This window comes from Ambystoma mexicanum, chromosome 11, assembly GCF_040938575.1.
Source record: "Ambystoma mexicanum isolate Mex_15411 chromosome 11, UKY_AmexF1_1, whole genome shotgun sequence".
NCBI lineage: Eukaryota > Metazoa > Chordata > Amphibia > Caudata > Ambystomatidae > Ambystoma > Ambystoma mexicanum.
This window is the reverse complement of record NC_090934.1, coordinates 521,071,412-521,095,556: the sequence shown is the minus strand read 5'-3', so window position 1 is coordinate 521,095,556 and position 24,145 is coordinate 521,071,412.

The window sequence follows — 24,145 nt, the reverse complement described above, 5'->3', positions numbered from 1 at the left end:
TGTATATCATATCCGTGTTGAGGAAATAATTGATATCATGCACAAATGGCACTCAATGATGTGGCTGCACAGGTGCCCATGCCTCCCACATCACTGATGAGGCCACTGGTGACTTCTTCAAATAGAATCAGCTCATCCACATGTGGTGATCCACCAGTAGCTTGGGCAGAAGCCAAATTGCTTCTGAGCTTCTCCTTCTCATGTGGATGGGTGATGCGTGAGGTGCGGAATTTGCTTGCACAGGGCCCTTCCTCTGATTTTGTTACTTCTGCCTCGTGCATGAAGTGGGAACACTTTGGCCTTGTTGTTATTCCTATTTTCTGCTATATCTTGCCTCTTCCAGCCATTCCTTGCCTCCAAACCTCTACATCACCTGCTGCCTGGTATTGTGTCACTGGCTGCTTACCACTAGTACTGTCTTGAAGTGTCTGGTACTCCCCATAGCCTGTTCTTCTGTGGCTCTCCTGTCAAGCTCTGTGACCACCTCATCTGCCATATAAGCAGTTCCACATCTCAATACCACCACCACAGCCCCACAGTATGCAGAGTCAGGTCCCAGCTTCACCCCTCCAACCTCATTTGCACCATTTCTGAAACATCGACCAGTGCCCCCAAGGCGAGACTGAGGGCTGTCAACTTCTCAGCTGCCGAAGTTTCCATCCTTGGTGAGCAAGTCCTGACAAATTAGGATGCCCTCTTCATTCCACAGAAGCAGCTTGAAATGTGTGGCCATCAATAGATCTGGATGGAAATCACTGCTGCCATCAACGCATGGGGTATCAGTACGTACGGTTGACGACAGAAAGAAGCACCAGGACTATCTTAGGATCTGTATCCAGGTGAAGGCGTCCCTTGAGGCGGGTGCCTCCATGGAGGTGCACTCTGCAGGCCTCCATCGGGTGTCACCACTTCATGTCCGGGTCCTGGAAATGATCAACCAAGCGGCCCCTGCCCAGGTCCTTGACCTGCAGACACATATCCAAGCTGCTGATGAATACTCATAGGGTGAACATTTCCACAGATTTAGTATGTCCTGCACGTGTATGCATGACTTGAGCAAGTTAGTGCTTTTCACGGCATGTATGTTCCACAATCCTCAACTTGCATGCAGACTCATGCTGACGCCGGAATTATTTAATGGCACACATCTGTGAAGTGGAAATGTGTAGGAATAAGCTTAGTCAGCTTTTGTTGATAAAGTATACACATGTGCATGCACTGTGAGATTCTGACAGCAAGGCCTCTGACAGGAACAGTTTCCCTATTGAGATGTTGAGGGCATGTGAGGTACAGTCATGCACACTCCTCTATCAGTTGTCCAATTGTGTCATCTCCACTCAGGAGCTGAGACTGACACATTTGTATGGATGTGTGGTCAGGGCAATTTAGTGCATTTGACTACCCAGATCAACATTGGTCCTGTAAGGCCACTGAATGAGGGGGAATGCATGGTATGTCATCATGACATTTGTTTGTGTTGGAAGCAAGAGCATTGTTGCTTGATCCTCAACAATGGGTAAATGTGGTTGGATGGTCATTTGCTTATGTTGCTTTGGAAATATGTGGCCAGGTACCCTTTCCATGGCCCTGCCCGCAGGATACATTTGGATTCTGATGTTCAATGAGTTGTCATCTGGCCAGACACCAATGTGTTATGCTCACATGTCCATTGTCATCATTGCAATTTGTAATTTTGACTTCAATTGTGAGACTTGATTCTTTCAGATTTTCAAGCATGGGCCTAGATGTGTGAGGATGTTGCTTGTTGACTAATGCTGACATCATGCTATTGATGCAATTAGGGAGAGTAGACATCCTTTGACACTTCTGATTGATTTATATGCTCTTTGTTCCCTTTTCCACAGTTGCTGCAGCTGTAGAAGTGGTTATGGCCTGTGGAGTTGGATCCCAGGGGCATAGACATGAGACACTGGCACAGATCCCAGATACGCAGTGGTATCAACCTCATCTGAGGGTTTTGTGCCTGGGGGATCATCCCATTCAGATTGTAATGCTGCTGATGAGGAGGCCCAGGATCCAATCATCATGGTGGGTACCTCAGCGGCAGGGGTACAGGGTGGTAGTGGTGGTGACATTACCACACAGAGGCCCCTCTGCCTGTAGAACTCATTTTGAGGTGTTTGGGTTGATGGAGGAGATCCATTGCAGGACTACCCACAGTGTCAGGTGCGGGTACTGAGGGGCGTGTGCAGACTGCAAACCTGGCCCTGCAACACTGTGGAGGGGTCAGAACCACCTCATTTCCCAGGGCCATCTGCTGCAGCCCTACCCATCTTCATCAATGCCTCCACCCAGACAGAGCCTGCACTTCCGGCCGATGTGGCCATCCGGGATGCAGTGCTGCCGCTGCTAATTGGTGGCTTGAGGTGGCAGGCATATATCCGTGATGCTATGCAAGCAGCTCATGAGTTGCTTGTAGAGCATCATGGGCAGATGGTCCAGGTTTTGTACCAACTGCCAATAGTACTGCTTTATGGTGACCTATGTGGACAGGCCACTGCAATGGCCCCCTCATCATCATATGTGCAGCAGTCAACCTCAACTGAGACATGCATGCCAGTTACCACCATGGCCTCCTGTGTCCTTGTCCCACCATTGGCCAGTCTGGATGTGCATGTGTCCCTGGTAGAGGTGGACGTCTGTACCATGGCAGATGAGGTGGTCACTGAGCCTGCCCAGGATCATACAGGTGAAAGGCTGTGGAGGAACACCAGTATACCAGGCACTTGATGGCAGTGCAGGTGATTTAGATGGTAGGACCTCTGCCACAGACACATTGCCAGGCAGCAGGAGAAGTTAGTGTGGAGGCAAATCATGGACGCATTTTGAGCAGGAGTAGGCATGGAGGCGCTCACATGGTGCAGGTGAGGCAGGAGGTACGATGGCGCTAGCACGCACTGGTGTCGTCACATGACCAATTTGTGTGACAGCAGGATGAAGAGAGTCAGTGGGCACATGAGGCAGCAATTGCGAGGTTAGGGTCGAGGTTGAGGAGAGGTTGGCATGGACACAGGCTGCCATCTTGGAGGCTTCTTGCAGAGCAGCAGAGGAGATTGAGTCTAGGATGAGGGATGCCCAGCAAGCCCTCCAGGAAAAAAGTGAGGCTTGCCTGCAAGAGGCACATGTGGATGGGGAATAGGCCTTGGCTGAGGCATTGTCAGAGATAAGCATTGACTAGTCCACTGACTCTTGCATATAGTTCACTAGTTGTAGGTTTCCTTTTGTTTTATTTCTTTCTTCAAGGACCCATATTCAGTTATCATCTTTGTGCATAGTTTTACATTAATACATGCATATTATCTGTTCAACACCAATGTTTACAGTCTCTTTGTGCCATGTGCAACATGTCTTGGCTTGGTTAGGTATGCATGCTTTTGAGCTTCTTTGTCCATGTGCACCTTTTGTTTGAACATGATCTGCAACTAAGTATGTCCTATGGCTGTCATCTGGTTTAGAGCACACAATGTGGGTCATATTGGGTACTAGACTATTTGCTGTGGGACATGTGTGCATTTTTAATGTGAGTGTGATGTTTAGTATAATGCCTTCATGGTCAATGTACTTATGCGGACAATGGCAGATGTGGGGAGATGACATGTTTGGAGTTGCACATGTTTCACGTCTTTGTCAACAACATCTGTTGCTTGGATACTTGCATACTTTGCAATACAGGCATGTAGGTCATTAATGTACATGGATTGTGTGGATGTGTCAACTATGTATGCTGTGGTTGGCATGGTGCTTCCTTTGTAAATGTGTTCATAGGTGTTGGGTCATGTTGCAGGTTGTATGAAGTAGGCATGGAAGCCTTACTTTGATTGACTTGCCCATATGGCATGTGGACATGTGTTTCGCAAGTAGGGAAGGGACCATCACAAGGATGGGGGTAGCAAGGGATGGTTGCCTGATGCCATTGCTTGTGCAGGGGCATTGCATGTTTTCTGTTGGTGTAATAGCAATGGTTGAGTATGTTTTGGATTGTCTGCCTAATGGTGGCGATGTGGAGATTAAAGGTATATTTCATGATCATGTTTTGGGTCTCTTATTGAGGATGGGTACTCATTTGTTTGGCCAGATGTTCCACTTAGCAGGGATGTTTGGAGTATCTATTGACAGCTCATTCACCACTGACCACTCACTCGTCAAGATTTCATGTTCTTGTACTTTGTGTTCCTTTATGATAGCAGGGTAATAATTAATGTGGGGGGATTTGATGGGCACTGCATGTGGTCTCCTCCCGCACATATTTTCAGCAAAATGGACCCTCCTTCGATGTAAAAATATTGATGAAATCACAAAGATCTATCTGATTAGGACAGTTCTCATATCTAGGGCGGCACAGTTTAAATATCAGGTAACCATGAATCAAGCTACCAACCTTCCCTCAATTAAACTATTTGTTTTATCCTGTCTATTGTCAGATGGTAACAGTTTTATAGGTGCATTTAAATCACCTGAGCAGAGAAGGAATTTTCTAAAGACCAGGTTGAATATGTTGCATTGAAATGCTTCTATGAAATTGTTTGGGGCAACAGCTGAAGACTTACTAGGTTTCTTGTTGAACTATCCCACATTTTTAGACATTAGAAGGATATGGTTTAAGCCTAATACAATATTATTATTTATGAATTACAATGATATGAATCTCTTTTATGATGTATGCACATTTGTGAAAGTAGCTTTTAGAAGATGTGCAAAATGTTTCTTGATGGTGTATTTGTGCTTTTTAAAATGTGTATGGACCTCATTGCGAGTGTGCCAGTAACATTGAGGTGATTCCAGGGCACCATTGGCACGATTCCATCACCCGTAGCAAGGGAGTCAATGGCAAACTATGACATGCAGCCGCACATATTCTGCCATGCTGGAAATGTAGCCACTGGCACCACGGAATCACTATGAAAAGGGCCAGAAATCATTTGTAACATAAGCCACACTGCTGGTAGCACAGCTTGCGGAATGTCCATGCTGGCCGCAGCAGCACCGGAAATAGCGATAATGGAAACAACATTGCTGGAAACACTGTGACCGGAAATAACATAATCACCAGAACAGGAAACTCACTGGGGGCATTTTGGAAAACACAATTCACTTAAAATTGGCAGGTTCCACTAACTGTTTTTAGAATACAGAGTTGCGTGTGGTCATAGAAAGCTTACCCGTCGTGCGTGCAAAGTGCGTCGGGATGCTGAGCTGCACTGCCAAAACTCCAGTGTACCTCGGGCTGGAGATGTGTGGTCATGTGACCTCCCGAGTCCCTTAAATACAAATAGAGCGTGGGAGAACATGCCTTTTCATTGGAGGTTGATGTGATGTTGCCATGGCGTTGGGGGCTCGTGAAAGGGCACCACTCCCACCGGCTAAAAAAAAACAATTAAAGCCGTACACCGCCCTCACAAAATCAAGCTACTCGTGGTCTCGGGTGGGAATCGAGGCTGGATAAGTATGTCTAGTTCTAATGCGAAAGTAATGCAGAACAATAATCTGACGGGTGACAACACGTAATGACCAGCCATAAAAAAACAAAAGGTACGGGTTGAAGAACGTTTTCACTGATAGGCACCTGCATTTTACCAGAAGGGAAGGTGAATGCAAATACCTGCAGACGCGTGATTGCGGGGAGTTCCACTGATGGAAAATGTGAGACACTCCCCTTAAATAGCTAAATTAGATTTGGTGCCAGTCCATTTTCTCATTCAAGCCAATTAATGCAATTTTAGTGAGGAAGATCATTTGTTGCTCTTTATGAAGACGGGTGCGTTTATCTCTGCTGGTGTCCATACTGGGTAACAATTTGTACAAGACATTCCACTTAATATCGTCTATTGAGTGTTGATTTTCTACCCAATGGTCTACTAGGGGTGCCTTATTTGTTCTATTTTTCAGACAGCTCCTATGTTCTCCAATCCTTAGTTTCACTCTTCTTTCTGTTTTTCCAACATAGATCTTTTGACATGGGCACCAGATGGCATAAATTACCATCGCAGAGTTGCAATTAGTGTGTTTATTCTGTTTCCAGGGGGATGGTAAGCCAATGTCGACCTCTGTACTTTTCCTGGTGAACTTGCAGTAGGTACATCATCCACACGGAAAATGGCCAGTTATGGGCAGCATATTCCAGATTTCAGTGATGGTTTTTTGACTGTGTTGTCTGATTGTTATTTCATTCCGTGTAACACGATCTTTAATGCTTTTGCTTTTTTTGAAAGCCACTATAGGTCTAGGAACTGGTGTCTCGCTTTTGTCTAGGACTGTCCAGTTTTTTAAGATGATTTTCTTAATTTGGTTTGACATGTTGCTATAAGTGTTCACAAACACTAATTTATCCTGTTTGCTGGAGATGGTATGGTCATTATATTCCAAAAGCGCCTTGCGATGGTTGTTCTTTGCCCTTTTCAGTGCTGTTAGTTACTTCCTTTGGGTAACCTCATTTTGTCAGATTTGCTTGCATTTTGATGGCATCTTTCAGAAAGTCATTTTTGTGTGAGCTGTTGCGTTTGAGTCTAAGAAATTGCTCCAGAGGCAGGTTATCCCTCACATGTTTTGGGTGAAAACTGTCATAGTGTCACATTGAATTTCTATCAGTAGGTTTGTTGTATGGTCTGACAAATAGTTCATTCGACACATCATTTGCTGAGATGGTGATGTCCAAGAAATTCAACTTGGTTCTACTGTAGGTGGATGTAAAATCAAGAAATCTGTCCTGAGTGTTAATCCACGTGAGGAACTGTAGTAGATCATTTTCTGTTCCCTGCCATATGACAAAAATATCATTGATGTACCTACGCCAAGTCCTTATGTTTTTTTCGAACGGGTTGTGGCTATGTAAGATCTTGGTCCATTCAAACTTCTCCATATAGAGATTGGCAATGATAGGTGCCAGTGTGGCCCCCATAGCAGTGCCTTGGATCTGCTGATAAAAGTCTCTGTTGAAATGAAAGTAGCTTTCTTGCAGACTCATTTCGGCACACCAGAGAATGAAAGTTATAGGCGTATTTCTAACTGTGTGGACTGTCAACAGTTTCTCTTCAAGCATTTCTATGGAGGCCCTCTGCAGAATGCTGGTAGATAGTGCTACTACATCCAAACCAACTAGGATCTCTAGTTTGGAGGTGAAAGCAGCGCCTTTCTACTTCCTTGATTATCTGGACAGTATCTTGTACATATAAAGCCATTTGGTGGACTAACGGTTGAAGGAAAGCGTCTGTAAATCTCGACAAGGGTTCCAGTACAGAGTCGACTCCTGACACAATGGGGGTCATTCTGAGTAGGGCGGTAAGGGTTAATGGTCACCGGTAACGAGACCAGTGCCGTTAAACCCTTACCGCCCTATTCCGAGTTCCCTTTGCGGGTTGGTACTTAACGCCTGCTTTTTGCAGGTGTTAAAAAAGCAACCCGCAAAGGGACCTAGGAGCTAATTACGGCACCGTAATTTACGGTGCCGTAATTAGCGCCTTTCCCATTCCCATTGAGCCCTATGGGGCATAAATGGGAATGGGGAAGGGCCCATGGTGAATGGGGAATTACCGCCCCCGCCAACCTTGGAATGGGGCGGTAATTCCGCCATTCACCATGGCGGAGTCGGAAAAATAACAGCGTCAACCAAGGCGCTAATAGCGCCTTGGTTAACGCCAGGGTCGGAATGAGGCCCAATGGGCCTGCCAGGTGGATCTGTTAGGGATTTGTGAATCTTCGGAAGTGTATAAAATTGAGGTATCCTCGGTTTGTCTTTTCTGAGGAAATCAGCCTCTTTAAATGTTATCCAGCCTCTTTGTCTTGCTTTTTCAACTTTGGCATCAATGATTTCTTTGAGTTTAGGGGTCGGGTCAGCCTCCAAATGTCGGTAGCAACTGAGATCTCTTTTTTGACTTTTTCTCAAGTAGAGTGAGATCATGCAGTACATTCGTTTGGAATACCTTAGCCTCGGCGCTATGTGCCTGACTAGGGACACGGTATGTGGATTTGTTCTGAAGCCTGGTATCCGATGGGTCAGGTTCGAAATCAGTGCCATTGAAATGTTGGAACAGGTGAATTTTTTGCATGAAATTGAAGAATTCCTGGCAGAAGCCAAATGGGTCATGTAGATTAGTAGGTACAAAACCCATGCCACGTTCAATCACTTTCTTTTCAGTTTCTGTCGGGCTATATGCTGAAAAATTCACCATAATGCCTGCATGCTTCTGGTCACACAAGGCTCGAAATCCCAGTCCTCCAGATTCCTATCTAAAAAAGGGGCCGGAGGGTTTGGAAATGTGGTAGTTTTGTTTTGAAAGTTACTGTGGTTGCTCCAGCCCTGATAGTTATTGCGTTGGCCTCTGGGTTTTCGGCTGGACTTTCTTCCTGCCCCCTGACTGGTTCCTGTCATTCTGCGTTTGTGAGAAATAGTTCTCATGAGTATATTTAAAGGCCTTTTCATGGGGGAAATTAGTAAGATCTTTGTTCATTCTCCTAACTCTTTCTCTCAATATGTCACCCTTAAAGCTCGTCATTTCCACTATGAGAGTAGCCAGTCTTTTTTTGTATAGGTCCAGAGGGACTACCTTTTGTATTTCCTCTTGTAGTTGTTTTAGGTCTATTAGGATTTTTTCTGTCATCTCAGTCGTGGTGTCAATAATGAGGATTACCCAATCGCGTCAACATTTAACGTCAGGCCTTTCTTCCATCCTCAGGCACATCATCTGACAGGGCTGACAATGGGCCAAGCACATGAAGGTGCACCAGACTTGGTAGAAGGGCAACTTCATGTAGCTCCAGCACCCGACACACGGCAGCACCACACAGGTAGGCCGTAGGCCCAGAGAGCAGGCCGCCTGCCCAAGATCCAACTCCTGCAGCAACAGTGGTGGAAAAGCCTGCGGCCACTTACGCTGCTGCTGCACCTGTCAAGGAACAGCGTGCAGCCACTGACGCTGCTCCTGCTGCGACTGTTGAGGAACAGCCTGCAGCCACTGATGCTGCTCCTGCTGCAGCTGTTGAGGAACAGCCTGCAGCCATTGCCACAGCTCCATCTGCAACAAGCGTGCCGGCAAGGGGACAGCCACCCCCCTCCACCAGCCTCCAGCTTACATACCTGTCTCCAGCGATGAGTATGTAGCACAGGATGCTAGAGACTCAACAGAGGGCACCTTAGAGCCGATACCAGCGGCCAAGCTTCAGCCCGTCAGACATCCACACCCCACCACGGAAGTGAGCAGGGCTGCCACAGGAACATTGACAGTGTAGGGGGGTCTGATGGTGCTGGTGTGCATTTCCATTCATTAGGGGAGTGACTGGGGTGGGGGGGGTTTGTTTGTGAGAGGGTGTGTGTTGCATGGGTAGTTGGTTGTTTATGGGGTAGTGGTAGGTGGGAGTGTGTGTGGGGTGGATGGTGTTTTGGAGTGGGCTGGGATTGGGTTTTGCGGCCCACACGTTTCATTATTGTATTCCTTGTTCAATACAAACGTGCATCATTCAAATGCATGACTGGACATTTCATTTGTGTTCATGTGCATTTAGTTGTGCTCAGTTTCATGAGCAGCTGCAGGTGCAGTGTGCTAAAAAATAACTGGTAATCAGTTCCTGGCAGGCTGCACGCCCCTCCATATCGTCCCTGTCACGGTGTTGGCGCATGTGTGAATGTGCTCCCTCTTCTCTCTCATGTCCATCATCTGCCGGGGGCATGTCCATGTCCAGAGGAATGTTGCGCCTGATGCACATGTTGTGTAACATGGTACAAGCCAAGAAAATGTTGTTCACTTTGACAGGATTGTCCATCAAGGCACAACCAGAGTGGTACAGGCAACAGAAGCGGGCCTTCCACAGGCTAAAGGTCTACTCAATAGTTGTCCTTGCACGTATGTGTGCATGGTTGTAGGCTGTGTTGGGCTTGTCCTGTGGCTGCCTCCCCGGGGTCAACAGCCATGGGAGTAATAGGTATCCAAAATCACATGCTTGGAAAAGAACACAGTGATGGACACATCAGTGTGGGGACATTGCGTTGTATCAATGGTGCATGTCTATGTTTGGCACAGTCGCCTGTCTCTGTGCGATTTCTGGTCATGTGCCCCGTTGTATGCCCCAGTGACTGGCTATGCTGGTTAGGACATGCGTGGGACTGGTACACGGGTGTATTTTGTGCTTGTGGGTGGAGTATGATGCCATCTTGCTGTGCTTTGTACCTTAAGAGTGATGCCTTGTAGTGCATTTAATGTGCCTGTCCATTCATGCCCAGTTTGTGCTGTTGTGCCCCTCAGCACACTGAGGTTGTACATGCCTGTCATGGACAGACACTCCGGCATGCGGGTGGGTCACTGAATTTGCATGGTACCTGTGATATATGCATTTCTGACAGTGTACACCCCCTCCACCTCACATGCAATGTGGTTGATGTGACTGTATGCACTCACCCAATAGCCAAGTCTGCTTTCCAGCATGCCTCAACATGTAGCTGGGCAACGCGCTGTTGCGCAGGACCACGGAGTCATGTGTCGATCCTGGAAACACTGCACAGCAATGCGTGATCATATCCATGTCACATTCCACCTGCATATTCTGGGAGTGGAACATATTCCTGTTGCGGTAGAACTCCTGTGTGGCATGCCTTGCCACTAGCTCTAAGTGTGTGCAGTAAAGTGCCCCAATCACATTGGGCATGCCAGCAAGAGAATGAAACCTGATCTTCGTGGCATTGATCTGTGCCTGCGTCGATGGCAGGGCAATGTGCTGTGACACATGATGGAGAACATCCAGAACCTGACCCAGAACTTTACAGAAGGCAGGCTGTGATATCCCATGTAGCTCACCGACTGTGTGCTGAAATGTCCCAGTTGCCAAGCAATGAAATGCCAAGAAATGCAGCACAGACAACACCTTCAGCATGGGGGCGGTACGGTGGCTGTGCAGATTCCTATGGCGCTGTGGAGGTCATCATGGTTGAGGTCCTCAAGAGTGTGACCATTGTGCAGGGTATTTGTGGTCGCCTGCATGGCACGGCTTGCTGGGCATTGTTCCTCACCATGGCCATTTGCCTCCTCCTTCTCCGCCATTGCCTGTCAGCCTGTTGCTGTTATTAGTGTCCTGTGCATGTAGATTCACTCCTGCATGGAGCATCTCCAGGGCCATGGCTGCAGCTGCAAGTGGCAGCATGGTTGTGTTGCTGTGTGTGTGAGGTGTGGGTGTGGTCCTTTTCAACAGCCAAAGTGTTCATAGTGTGCAGCTGGGCTGAGTGCTTGTGGGCTGTTAATGCACAACTGAGCCTGCTTCATGCCTGTCCCGTGCTGTCTTTGTTTCTGGCACGGTTTTCATGGTGGCACCAGCCTATTGGTGATTCCATGTAGGCAGCATTCATAATACTGCCTTGCTACTGTTGCAGAAGTGTTTCCGGGATGCCCTGCAGAGTTGACGCTAGTTCCGTTGATGGTGCTTTCAGCAACAGTTGCACAGTGGCCATTGTTTGCGGCAATGTTGTTCAAAGCATCACAACTCGTACTTCGACGGTTCAGAAACCATGCCAGTAATCAGTGTCACTGGTACGTTGTTTCCGGACCAGCAAACTTATAATGAGGCCCTATGTCAGTTTAGAACCAGTTAGCTTTGCATTATATACGATGTGTGCATTGTTAACAACTGCTAATATGTTTTTTTTTAAAATTATTATCTACAATGGCATTTAAGTAGTTTTTGTAAGTATTGCGTGGAATGATGGACATTTAATTGTTAAGGTTTGTTAATGACCGCAGCCAAATAACATATTATTCTATTTCTATGCAAAATGAGTGTATTTTGAAGATTCGCATTGGCCGGACAATTCTAATGAGGGTGAGAATTGTTTGTGCAGCATTTGTGTTTCTTTTGTAAATCAACATGATTGTATAATTGTGTGGGTGGCTAAAGATACTATTTTCACAAACTGAATAGTAGGTAAGGAAACTGTGAATTGAGGGCATTTTTTTTTCTTTTTAGAAAATATTGTGTGATTCTTAACAGGAACAATCAGCTAAAAAGTGCTGAGTTCGTTTATGGTGTATTCATTAGCAATGCTGTCGGCACTGCACGGCCAAAGCTGCCAGGATAAGGTATTTTCTTTTCCAGAGCTTTTAAAAACGGGTTGAATGTTGTAAAAACAATGCTACATGTACTAAATTATTCGCAAAGGAATGTATTAGTTTTAGAGTGTCGGCAAGGAATCAAAGCAGCCAAGCGATGTAAAATGTGAAGCTATAACAATGAAACATGATTGAGTGAATACACTTGTTAACGCTGCAATTGGCAAGATGATTACCCTTACATGAACATTTGATTATCTGATGGATGCTGCGGCACAATGTTGTGATGGTGACATTTAATAGTTGAGAATATCGAGGAAACAACATCAAATAAACACCATAAATCAAAACAACCAGGGTTAAAATGTACCTAAAACAGTTAGAGCAACGTCAATCAAGATAATTTCACAGTTTAAAATCCAGAAGAAAAAATCACTTTGTTAAACCTTTTGTGACATTGACATATAAAATATAAACTATGGTCATGCCATTTGGGAATCAGGCAAGTTGCAGCTCGCCCGGATAACAGTTCATCTTTTAGTTTTAGTGTAACAGTGTGTTGCATACTAACTTTATGATGTGCAGTTTCCCAGCCAATAGTATACTTTAAAATAACATTTGCACAAAATGCTAAATGCACTGTTGGCAGGCATTCATTAATGTTACCCTATTAAGCTCTACCGAACCATAATCCGAATGCCGTGTAGAACCTGACCAGATAGCGAAGTGCATGCTGGCAAAGACACATTTGGCTGGACAATGAACAACAAATCAATACAGCAAAAACTGTTGACTCTAGCAAATCAAAAAGGAAGGAAACAAAAAACACCAGTGGCCACACTGAGAGGCGACCCAATTAAAACTGTTAAACACATCAAATATCTAGGCGCAATGATCAACCCATCGGTCAACGAAAAAGAATGGAAAGATCACCTAGAATCAAAAGCACAATCGCTTGCGCGCCAAGACCGCTTATTTCGCACAAAATTTCGAAAATTTTCAATGAAACCAGCAGTTGCTTTATTCAAATAAAAAGTTTTCCCGATCCTGACCTACGCCAGAGAAACGTTAATCAATCAACATCACATGAAATGGCATTTGTACAAAGCGATTTTCTGGAGGAAAACATTAGCTCTACCATCAAACTTTCCCATGCCAAGAATTCGATATGAATTGGCCTTACAATCACTCGATTCAATAATCGCCTGGAAACAAACAGATCTGTGCAGGAACATAATAACAAATGAAAAAATACCCGCAATAGAGATTCTTCGGAAGAAAAAGAACGCAATGAATGTGACTGCTCTTTCCCAATGATCATCACAGATTCAGAAACTGATGCAACAGGAAGAAATTGTGGAAGAGATGCTGACTCAAACACTGCAATATGCGAAACGTAAACTACAACGCAACGATTGGATTAAAACTCAAGAATACCAATCTCACTACCAAAGATTTCTCTGATGCGACACAGAATCTAGGGGGGTAATTCATAGATTTCAGCGCAGAGGCAGCGCATGTGAGCAGCGCAGAGAGGGATCATGCGCCAGCGGGCGTCAGCCGTGTGCGCAAAACAGCATTCTGGCGCACCGAGTATTCATGGAATTCCCAAGGCAAAAAGAGCCCTGGCGCATAGAACATCCTGCAGTGCCAGTTACGCCCACAAGAACGCCCCTCGCGCAAGGAAAAGGCATCAAAATCCCCAATCCAGCGCAAAGACCTGCGCTAACCCTGGACCAGTTTACAGGGCCGCTACACAGCAAACGCCGAGCGGGGAACGTGTATTCCTGGGGTGCGCTGGAATTATCACACGCTGTAGGGGCTGTGCAAGCAGGGTACGTGTATTACTGGGGCTCGTGGGGAGTTTCACACGCGGTAGGGCCTGTGCGAGCAGGGTACGTGTATTATTGGGGTTTGCAGGGACTTTCACACGCGTGGTACATGGATTTTGGGGTGCGCGGGAAGTTTCACATGCGATTGGCCCTGTGTGAGCAGGCTATGTGCATTTGGGGGGTACGCAGGGAGTTTCACACGTGGTAGGCCCTGTGCGAGCGTGGTATGTGGATTTCAGGGGTGCGCAGGAAGTTTCACATGCGATTGGCCTTGTGCGAGCGGGGTACGTTTATTATGGGGTGCGCGGGAAGTTTTACACGCGATTGGGCCTGTGTGAGCAGGCTACGTGTATTTGGGGGGAACGCAGGGGTTTCACATGCGGTAGGCCCTGTGCGAGTGGGGGATGTGTATTTCGGGGGTGCACGGGAAGTTTCACACGAGATTGGCCCTGTGCGAGCGGGGTACATGTATTTCGGGGGAGCGCGGGAAGTTTCACACGCGATTGGCCCTGTGCGTGCCGGGTACGTTTATTACGGAGGTGCGCGTGAAGTTTCACACGCGATTGGCCCTGTGGGGGCGGGGTATGTGTATTTGGGGGGTGCGCAGGAAGTTTCACACGCAAATCCGCTGTCAGAGCGGGGTACGTGTATCCAGTGGGGTGCGCGGGGAGTTCCACATGTGAATTGGCAGTGTGGGTCCTCCCAGGTGTGCCCTCTACCCCCTCCATGGGCCCTGCAGGCAGCCCACACGACAGGGGACTACCCTGCACCCCTGGTCATGTCCCACAGGCAGCCCATCCACCATGGACATGCCCCCCAGCCAGGCCACATGTCACCTTGCACTAGTGATCACCAACCCATCTCCCACTGCACCCCCACCCCCCAGCAGTGAGGGACACCTGCCAGCAGGACCCCATTCATGTCCCACTCATCTCCCCCTGCACACCCACGCCCCAGCAGTGAAGGGCACCTGCCAGCAGGCCCCCACTCATGTCCTCCTGCACCCCTACCCCCCAGCAGTGAGAGGCACCTGCCAGCAGACCCCCACTCATGTCCCCCTGCACCCCCAGGCCCCAGCAGTGAGGGGCACCTGGCAGCAGGCCCCCACTCATGTCCCACTCATGTCCCCCTGCACCCCCACCCACCAGCAGTGAGGGGCACCTGCCAGCAGGCCCCCACTCATGTCCCACTCATGTCCCCCTGCACCCCCACCCACCAGCAGTGAGGGACACCTGCCAGCAGGCCCTCACTCATGTCCCACTCGTGTCCCCCTGCACCCCCACCCCAAGCAGTGAGGGGCACCTGCCAGCAAGCCCCCACTCATGTCCCCCTGCACCCCCACCCCCCAGCAGTGAGGGGCACCTGCCAGCAGGCCCCCACTCATGTCCCACTCATGTCCCCTGCACCCTCACCCCCCAGCAGTGAAGGGCACCTGCCAGCAGGCCCCCACTCATGTCCCACACATGTCCCCCTGCACCCCCATCCCCCAGCAGTGAGGGCCACCTGCCAGCAGGCCCCCATTCATGTCCCCCTGCACCCCCACCCCTCAGCAGTGAGGGGCACATGCCAGCAGGCCCCCATTCATGTCCCCCTACACCCCCACCCCCCAGCAGTGAGGGGCACCTGCCAGCAGGCCCCCACTCATGTCCCACTCATGTCCCCCTGCACCCCCACCCCCCAGCCGTGAGGGGCACCTTCCAGCAGGCCCCCACTCATGTCCCCCTGCACCCTCACCCCCCAGCAGTGAGGGGCACCTGCCAGCAGGCCCCCACTCACATCCCACTCATGTCCCCCACCCCCCAGCAGTGAGGGGCACCTGCCAGCAGGCCTCCACTCATGTCCCCCTGCACCCCCACCCCTCAGCAGTGAGGGGCACCTGCCAGCAGGCCCCCACTCATGTGCCCCCCCTACATGACATAAAGATGCACAATCATGGCCCACTTCTACACCAAAATACCACAGCACGCCACCCCAGAAATGAGACCCAATGATTTCCCAATCCACCCCACACTGACATGCCTATCTCAAGACACAAACCAAAAGTCAACTATGTACATCAACACATGTCCGTCACACACACACACTGGTTGGCATTGATTGCGTAAACCCACATTTTCACATGCATGAACCCAATGAGCGAATCACACACATGGAAGTAAAATATCAAAATGTATAATGGACAAAAATAAAGCAATGAAATGAAAGCATAAAAAAATAGCAAACATGAAATGAAAAGCATGTCCAAAAGATGAGTAAATTAAAAGTATAACCAATCCAAAGAAATCAAAAAGAAAAATAGTCCAAACCCCTCAACCAAAGCATATCCAAAGGAAACGTAAAAAGAAAAATCCATTAATCCATGGTGAAATCCAAAGAAAAAGTTCAAATTAATCCATTGTCCAACTATGTACAATCCATTGTCAAGGGTCCATGAGCCCAACGAAAGAAATGAAACCTACCTAAGAAACTACCTAAGAAAAAAAACTATATACAAATGTGTGGGGCATAGTCCAATCACCCCAAATCAAAGGAAAATGAAAATGAAACCTAACACTAAAAACTATTTACAATGGCAGCTGGCTAGTCCGACGGCTCACTTTTCGATGTCCAGGGCCAGGGTATCATCGAACTCCCACTCAATGTCCTGGAGGCGGTCCTCTTCCATGGCCCGAGTGTTCGCGGGACGATGACATGTTGACCTCCAAATCCCTTCAAATTGCCTCGAGGCACTCGGCCCGCCTCAGTGCCCTACGCATGGAGTTCTCTGCCCTGACCATTGGGAGCCATGCCTCTTCCGCCCGCTGTCGCTCTGCATCTATGGCGTGACCCAACCGCTGCCACACGGAAGACACTTGTAATCCTGGGTCCTCCTGCCCTCTGGCTGATGCCTGCCCCTCCGATGTTGATGGCCCCGAGACATCATGGCTCCCACCTCGTTGCTGCTGCTGCTATGCCTGTGCCCCTGCTCTTGCTGCCTGCACGTCCTCCTCTGGCTGGGGTGCAGTTGTCACGGTGGCCACCTCTGCTGATGTCCGACTCCCGACTGTGGCAGGGATGTGTCCCCCACCAGCTTGGCTGCTGGGTCAGAGGCAGCTCCACAGGGTACCCAGGTGATACATTGGTGGGAAGATGGCATGGAGGACGACTGGCACGTAGGGTGTTCAGGTAAGGAGGGGGTCGGAACAAGGTCTACCAAACTGAGGAATCCAGCCCTGGTGACCAGTCCCAGTAGGTCAACGCGGTCAATGAGGCATTCGAGATGACGTGCAGTGTCTTCACGAAAACACTGCAGGTCACCTTGCATGCCCCGTTGACGCAACGCCATCCCACTCAGGACAGACTCAACCCGGTCCCGGATAGCCACTTCCACAGGGTGAGGAAAGCCAGTTGTTGTAAGCGGATCCCCTCCCTGAAAACAGGTATGGACGTAGGCATCCCTGCTGGTGCGGGATGATGCAGTCACAGGATCGGCGACAAGATTACCCACAGGCACCTCCACGGTGGCCTGTGCTGCCTCCTGTCCCTGCCCCTGCACCACTAGCACCAGTGGAATCCCCACCTCCAGACCCCGTGTGTGTTCCTTCCACGGCCTCCTCCTCCACAAAACGCCCCACCAACCTCGATGAATACGTGCCATCATCCTCCATCGGACCCTGTGGGGTCTCAGCTGCCCTTTCTGCTGCCGAGGAGTCCACCTCCAACCTCCGCCTCTTGGACCTACCCTCGGCAGATGCGGCCTGGGAAGCAGCACCAGACTCCTAACTCCCCGACAAGATGGCAACCTGGGAGGGGAGCCAGGCCTTGCATCTCCGGCTGGTGGTGAGATCCCTGCCGCTCTGCTCCACAGCACCCTCTCCTCCCTCTTCATCAGTTGACGCTGCAGACAGGGAGAGATAGAACACATGCTTCAGGGCACTGGACAATGGACTGATACACACATGACAGTTGTACATGAGTGTCAGTGTCAAACTTCAGACATGGATCACACTCCCCAACACACATGTTATTTCAACTCACACACATTATCAATTCAACAATTCAACAGCATTATTCCACCAGGCAGCACCATCCATTCACAAACAACAGCACAAGCAGCCGAAGGTGAGCCTGATGTCACATGAAACACGGGGAGTGCACAACACATGCACACAGGCCACCACACTTACATGCATGTGTACATCTCCACCAACTGTCGCAGTGATGAGATCGCCGTCCATGTCACATCTGCCATTCAGCCTTCTACATGTCAGTGTCACATGCATCCATGTTGCGTCACAGTTGCACACTTGTCAAATACACACACATGCACATGTACACAGTGCAGATCATGCAGCTGGAACCACCATCCATGTGTGACACCACAACCATGCCAACGTACATACACAGTAATTCAAACATGTGTGCTCCCACACCTGCATTTGGCCTGCATGCTTACCAACACATACACCATCCATGTGTCTCATACATGAGAGGACTCACATGTGTCAGCCTCACGCCCCTGTACATACACATCCATACATGGCCCTACAAAAACACATGTGCAACCTGCACACTACTGGCACACCACAACATGCACAGCGTCCAATCAGTATGCATGTACACTTACCGCTCGACTCCAGACAGGTCTGCCTCTCAAGGACCTGCACATGGAGCGCTGGGCGTGTGCGTTCCAGGACCCTCATTTGGTGGCACAACAGGTGGCCCCGGCGCCCCTTGGCATACGCTGCCTTCAAGAGGCGCTGGGCCTTGTCGAGGGTTCTGGACCTGAAGTCCTCCCAGCGCTTCCGGACATGTTTGATGTCGCGGACTGCCACCCCTCCTCGTTGATGGTAGTCACGATGTCCATCCAGATCCTGGTCCGTCCTTCATTGTCGGCAGTCAAACTTCCAAAGAGGGCATCATACTGCCCAGGACTTGCTCCACCAGGACACCAACTTACCTGGCACTGAAGCTTGTGGCCCTCTGCCTCTCTGGCTGTGAGTTGCCAGTGGTTTCAGATGGTGTTGTGCCCGACATGGCAACCCCAGAGGCAGGTGTTGGTGGGCAACTGGGTCCTGGGGCTTGGCTGTGGAGCTATGGTATCCCAGTCGGGAGTCTTCAGTTCCAACAGGGGTGGTCACAGCAACTGCACCCCTGGCTGACGTGCAGGCAGCAAATAGCAGGGCACATGGGCAGCAGGCAGTCAGGCAGCAGCAGGTGGCAGGTGGGAGTGTGCTCAGGGCTCTGGGGGGCAGGAAAATGGCCTTTTGGGCAGGAGCGTGGTCTTCCGTGTGTATTCGCGTGGCCAGCTTGATACGGAGTGATTTGGCATGTGAAAAAATTGCACGTCAGCGTGTACTTCGAGGAAAGGCCCTTAGCGTGTAAGCGCGTAAGCGACATTTCATGTGTGGGCTGGCTTAAAAGGTACGAGTATCACGCTACTTCCTTGTACATGCTTTTTGTGGAGAGCGAGCGGGTGTATTTTGTACTTCTTGTCGGTTCACACGCGATTACTTCACAACATTTCCAGTTCATACTCCCTGTTTCCTCAGACTGCGTTATTTTCTTCTTTTGGCGGGGGTGTTGCCTACGCGCACACGTCAATCTTTTTCACATTCTTTTTCAAGGCAGATGGTGATTTGCGCACATATTTTCCAACTGTGGTTGCCCCCGTGTGTTGCGTACCCCTTCAGAGGTCATTGTAGGCTGAGTGCAACACGTGTACGCTTATTTTTGTATTTCTGGGTGCCACAGTGTAGTGCGGGTTTATTTTTCCACGCATGTGCTCTACCAGGGGTTGTGTGCACATGTGCTTTTGTTTTTGGGGTGCCTGTGCATTGCGTGACCCATCATCTTCCCCCAGGGGTCACATACAGCCTTGCTAGAGCACTAGGGAATGAATTCCATCTAGTACCCTACCCCTTTGACCCCAATTGCCCAGGACAATTGTTTACTGCAACTCCCATACGCACAACAACATCAGTGCCATGGTTGGGAGGTGAGCACGCGGTAAGGGTGGCAAAGGTGGCCGACCTTCAAAAGGTGGGCGTGGTGGGCGCAGTAGGGGACGTGGCCAGGATTTGCAGTGTGTTCTTAGACTCCCGTCTGTGGAGGACCAATCAGGGACACCCATGACCCCCCCATGGTTGTGGGAAACGTATCTGACACCATCCCAGCTCAGCCCTTGTTGGACCGGCCCATTTTGTCACCTGAACCGGCACAGGATGACTCCCAGGCTGACTTCTAGGTCAGAAAGTCTTAGCCACTTGTGGCGGAGCAAGTTGGTGTCACATGGCCACGTGGAACTGGTGCAGCAATGTCATCTGCTGCCCCTAGTAGTCAGGGTGGAGAGGCTGCAGGGGCAACTGCAGCTCTATCCACCCCATCTCTGAGTCTCCCAGCCAGGACAGTGTTGGTCCAGGTCCATCAAACCGATGTTGGCCCTGCCAACGTCACCCTGCAGCCAATGCCTGCACCAAGACATATGGTCATTGTGCATTCACACACTTCTAGTACCCAGTCCACCTGCGCTTCTGCCCCTACTGACAAGAGCGGTGTAAGCCACTCAGGATCCGCACCACCTTTGAAAAAGAAGAAGAAGGGTGCTCTGCCATGTGGAGGGTTTTGACCCATGTGGAATCATTAGACGGGGTAAATGTGGGGATTAAGCTGTCGCTGCCCATCATTTTACCCCAGAACAAAAATAAATCATTGGAGTGGGTAAAGATGGGGATGCGCTGTCGCCGCCCATCATTTCATCCCAGAATCCAGGAGAGCTGCGCAGTTGTGCGCACACCAAAATTGTTACCTAACTTGCCACCCACCAGTGTAAAGAAAAGTCTTTGTTAACATAATCCACTGTTACTGATGTCAAAAAGTTGCTGAAATCGTGACTCATTGGACCACTTTAAAGATTCAACCCTTTTGTGGGGTTCTACATAACCATCTTACTGTAAGGAGCCCCCTCAAAACAATGTTAAGCAAGGATTTACTACCATGTAAGAACCATTCCTGTTTAGAATGCATTAATCCAAGAAAGATCCCAAAATTGCATGCAGTACCAACAAAATCCTCAAGGCGGCACTAGCGGTCTAAACTCTGACAGGAGAGCTGTCTTGCAAAACTGTCTAGTGCAAAGAAAGGGGTCTTATTAATTAAAAGTTCAAAGGGGTTGCCTGTCCTGAGAACTCTTGACACTTCAGAACTCAGCACAAGAAGCTAGGAAATCACAGGGTTCTGTTAATTAAATGCAAAGTGGCTCCCTGGCCTCCTGATCTCAGCTTCCCAGAGACCACACAATGGCCCCTCTCCTCTGAAAGGAATATGTTGATTTTTACTGTTTCCTGTCAACAAAGGCCTGCCTGCCAGAGGACACATGTGACTGACCCACCCAAGTCTTGGAGGCGGACTCCAACACTCTGAGAACTGAATTGAAAGCAAAATATATATTTTACAGAAACACTGATAACTCTTTGTAATCAAATGACAGAAATGTATAACTTTGAGAGCCTTAATTTAAAAAATGTACCTTCAATTCAAGCCCAAACTCCAATTTGTGTGATGTTCTGGGGGCAAACTAGCAGTTAAGAGGATATTACTCAAAATGTGTGCATGTGAAAAATCTGACACTTCATCAACTAATGTCCATACTCCTTGCGCACATGTGTGTAAATTTGGGGTAATGTCCGGTATTGCAAACCAGTTAAAAAGTGCAAAATATTGCCATTTCTGAATGCAAGCCCCCAGGAAGAGCAGCGTTGGAACAGGGGATACCTCCTGTGATATGTGATGGGTGCATGTAATTTCAAACCACTGTGTAGCTATGAAATATGTATTTGGTTCAAATCTAGATTTGTGTGCAAGTTGACAGGAGGAGTGGACTTTCTGCAGGCTGTAAAATGACATCACTCTGACACAACTTAGCTTCCCCAATCAGGGGAGAAATGAAAGCTTGGCCAATGATAAGTGGAGAGGGGTAGGGTCTAGTGATGCTCACACACACCCATTTTAAAAACACATAAAAGCAGAGAGACAGGACAGATAGGGACCTTCAAATCCATTTGCTGCGGGACGCTCTGCTGGAAAATCCCTACTTTACCTCCATCAACCTTCAGAGACCCAGAACAGACCAGCAGAGTAGAGCTGACCTGTTAGCAGAACCAGAGAGAGCTGACCCAGATCACTGTGAAGTGCAGAGACCAGAGTCCAGTCTAAAACCTGACCAGATCCGTGGCGAGGCCCATTTCACTCAAGAATATAGTGTGAGTACCTAGAAAACTGTGCAGAACCAATCTCTTAGTTAAAATAATATAATTAAATCCTATTTTAATCTAAGTAGAACTGTCTCCTAACTGTCACCTGTCATTTGTAAAGCTGTCACTTGTCATTTTCTAGTTGCAAGCTGCACTTGTCTTTTTGAACTTTAAAATTTCAAATCTGAAAAACGACCTTTATTTAATCGCTCATATCTCCGTAACCGTTTGTGCTAGAGACTTGCAGTAACTTTCATCTGGAAGCTGAGATCCTAGGCTGTCTTAGGACCCCAAAACGATAGTGATAGTCCTTGTAGTTTTTTCTGTAATCGCGTCCGGCGCATTCGCGAATTTTGCTGCGATTTGCAAATTTCTTCACGTGTAAAAATCTGCTGCTGCTTGCCTTCCATTTGCCAGAAATTCGTTTAACCTGCTAATTATCCCTGAATCATTGCAAGAGTGAGCCTGGGCTAATATTAACTAGATACCACTCACCCTAAACCTCTAGAGGGAATTAAAACCATTTTAGCATATTTTTTTTCTTCATTGCCAGCACATTTAAAAGCATTTGGGCCTGTGTTTTCAACTTCTGTAGTCTAAGTTGCTGGGTGAACTGAATTACATTTGAATTGCATTTCTGAGAATTGTGTGCCTCCCTTCCATTTCCCTGCATTGCATAAAAGGGGGGGGTGAATTGTCCAAGAAAGTGATTACATTGTCTTTTGCTGAAATCCTATCAAGTTATTTTCTGTACTGCATTTCATTCCACATTGCATCCATTTGAAATCATAAAAGTATTGTTGCTATCTTATCCATTTCATGTCAACTCCTTAGTGATTATCAAGACGTGTGCTAGTGCCAGATTCTCCGTTGTTAATCTTTATCATATCAGATTAAGTGTGCTATTCAATTATTAATTTATTATAAAGCGTGATATATATATATATATATATATATATATATATATATTGTTTAAATTATCAATTAAACCTTTTAACTTGCAAAACAGAACTACTTCTTGGCTCAGTGGGGTCAGGAGGATTCCAAGAGAGGGGTGTTATATAGGGGTAGTCATCCAGAACGCATGAACTGGACATAAAGTTATATCAATAAGGGTTTTCATTCAGTATTATAGACTAGGCGTTGACTTAGCTGTAGTGTTGAATTGAATCCTCTTACAAATTGGGGGCTCGTGCCGGACGTTTGGATTAGATCTATCACTTGTGCAGATTAATACAGCGTGCCAGCTGACCAGATACACATATCCGGTCGGAGCACACGCTGTGTTACGCTGTAAAGCACTCTTCAAAGGAACGCTCTAAGAAAAAGGTCTGTTTTGCAAAAATAAAATACTAATTTCTGTAAGTCAGGACAGAGACCAATCTCTAGAATGACGACCTTAGTAGACATGAAAATAGCCAGAGAGCACTTCTTACATAAGTTATTTGTGAGAGGTGAGTGGACTCACCAGGACCGCATGGTCTGGTTGCAGGCCATCACGCAACAGGTCACTGAAACAGGGTCAGATATATGGGGAGATCAGGGTCCCCTACATGTGGCCCTGAGTGAACTATACATGGCTCCTAAAGCTAAGGGTGAACAAGACAAGATGGTTAGGATAGCCGCATACCTGTACCTATATATGGGAGACATGCAGGATAAATGTACTGAAAGCCAAGATCTGGCGAATAAGCGACAGATGGCGTTAGAGAAGGTCCAATCTGACCTGGTCTCTTCTGAGCAGAGGCTGCAGGGGAGCCAGGAGTCAGAAAATGAGAGTAGACAGCACATCATTAAAATAAAGAGGGATATGGACATCCTGCAACAGGAAAAGGCTGACCAGGATACCAGATTTCTGGCCTTGCAGAAGGAGTACCAAGAAGGTTTGGACTCCCTACTGCAGAGCCAGAAAAAGCTGGAGCAACAGTTAGAATTCAATAGGGCATGTGCTGAGCAGGTAGTCACCCTGCAAAGCCACCTAGATAGGGAAAAGGCAGAGAGCAATAAACTGATTTTGAAAGACCTGGATACCCAGGCA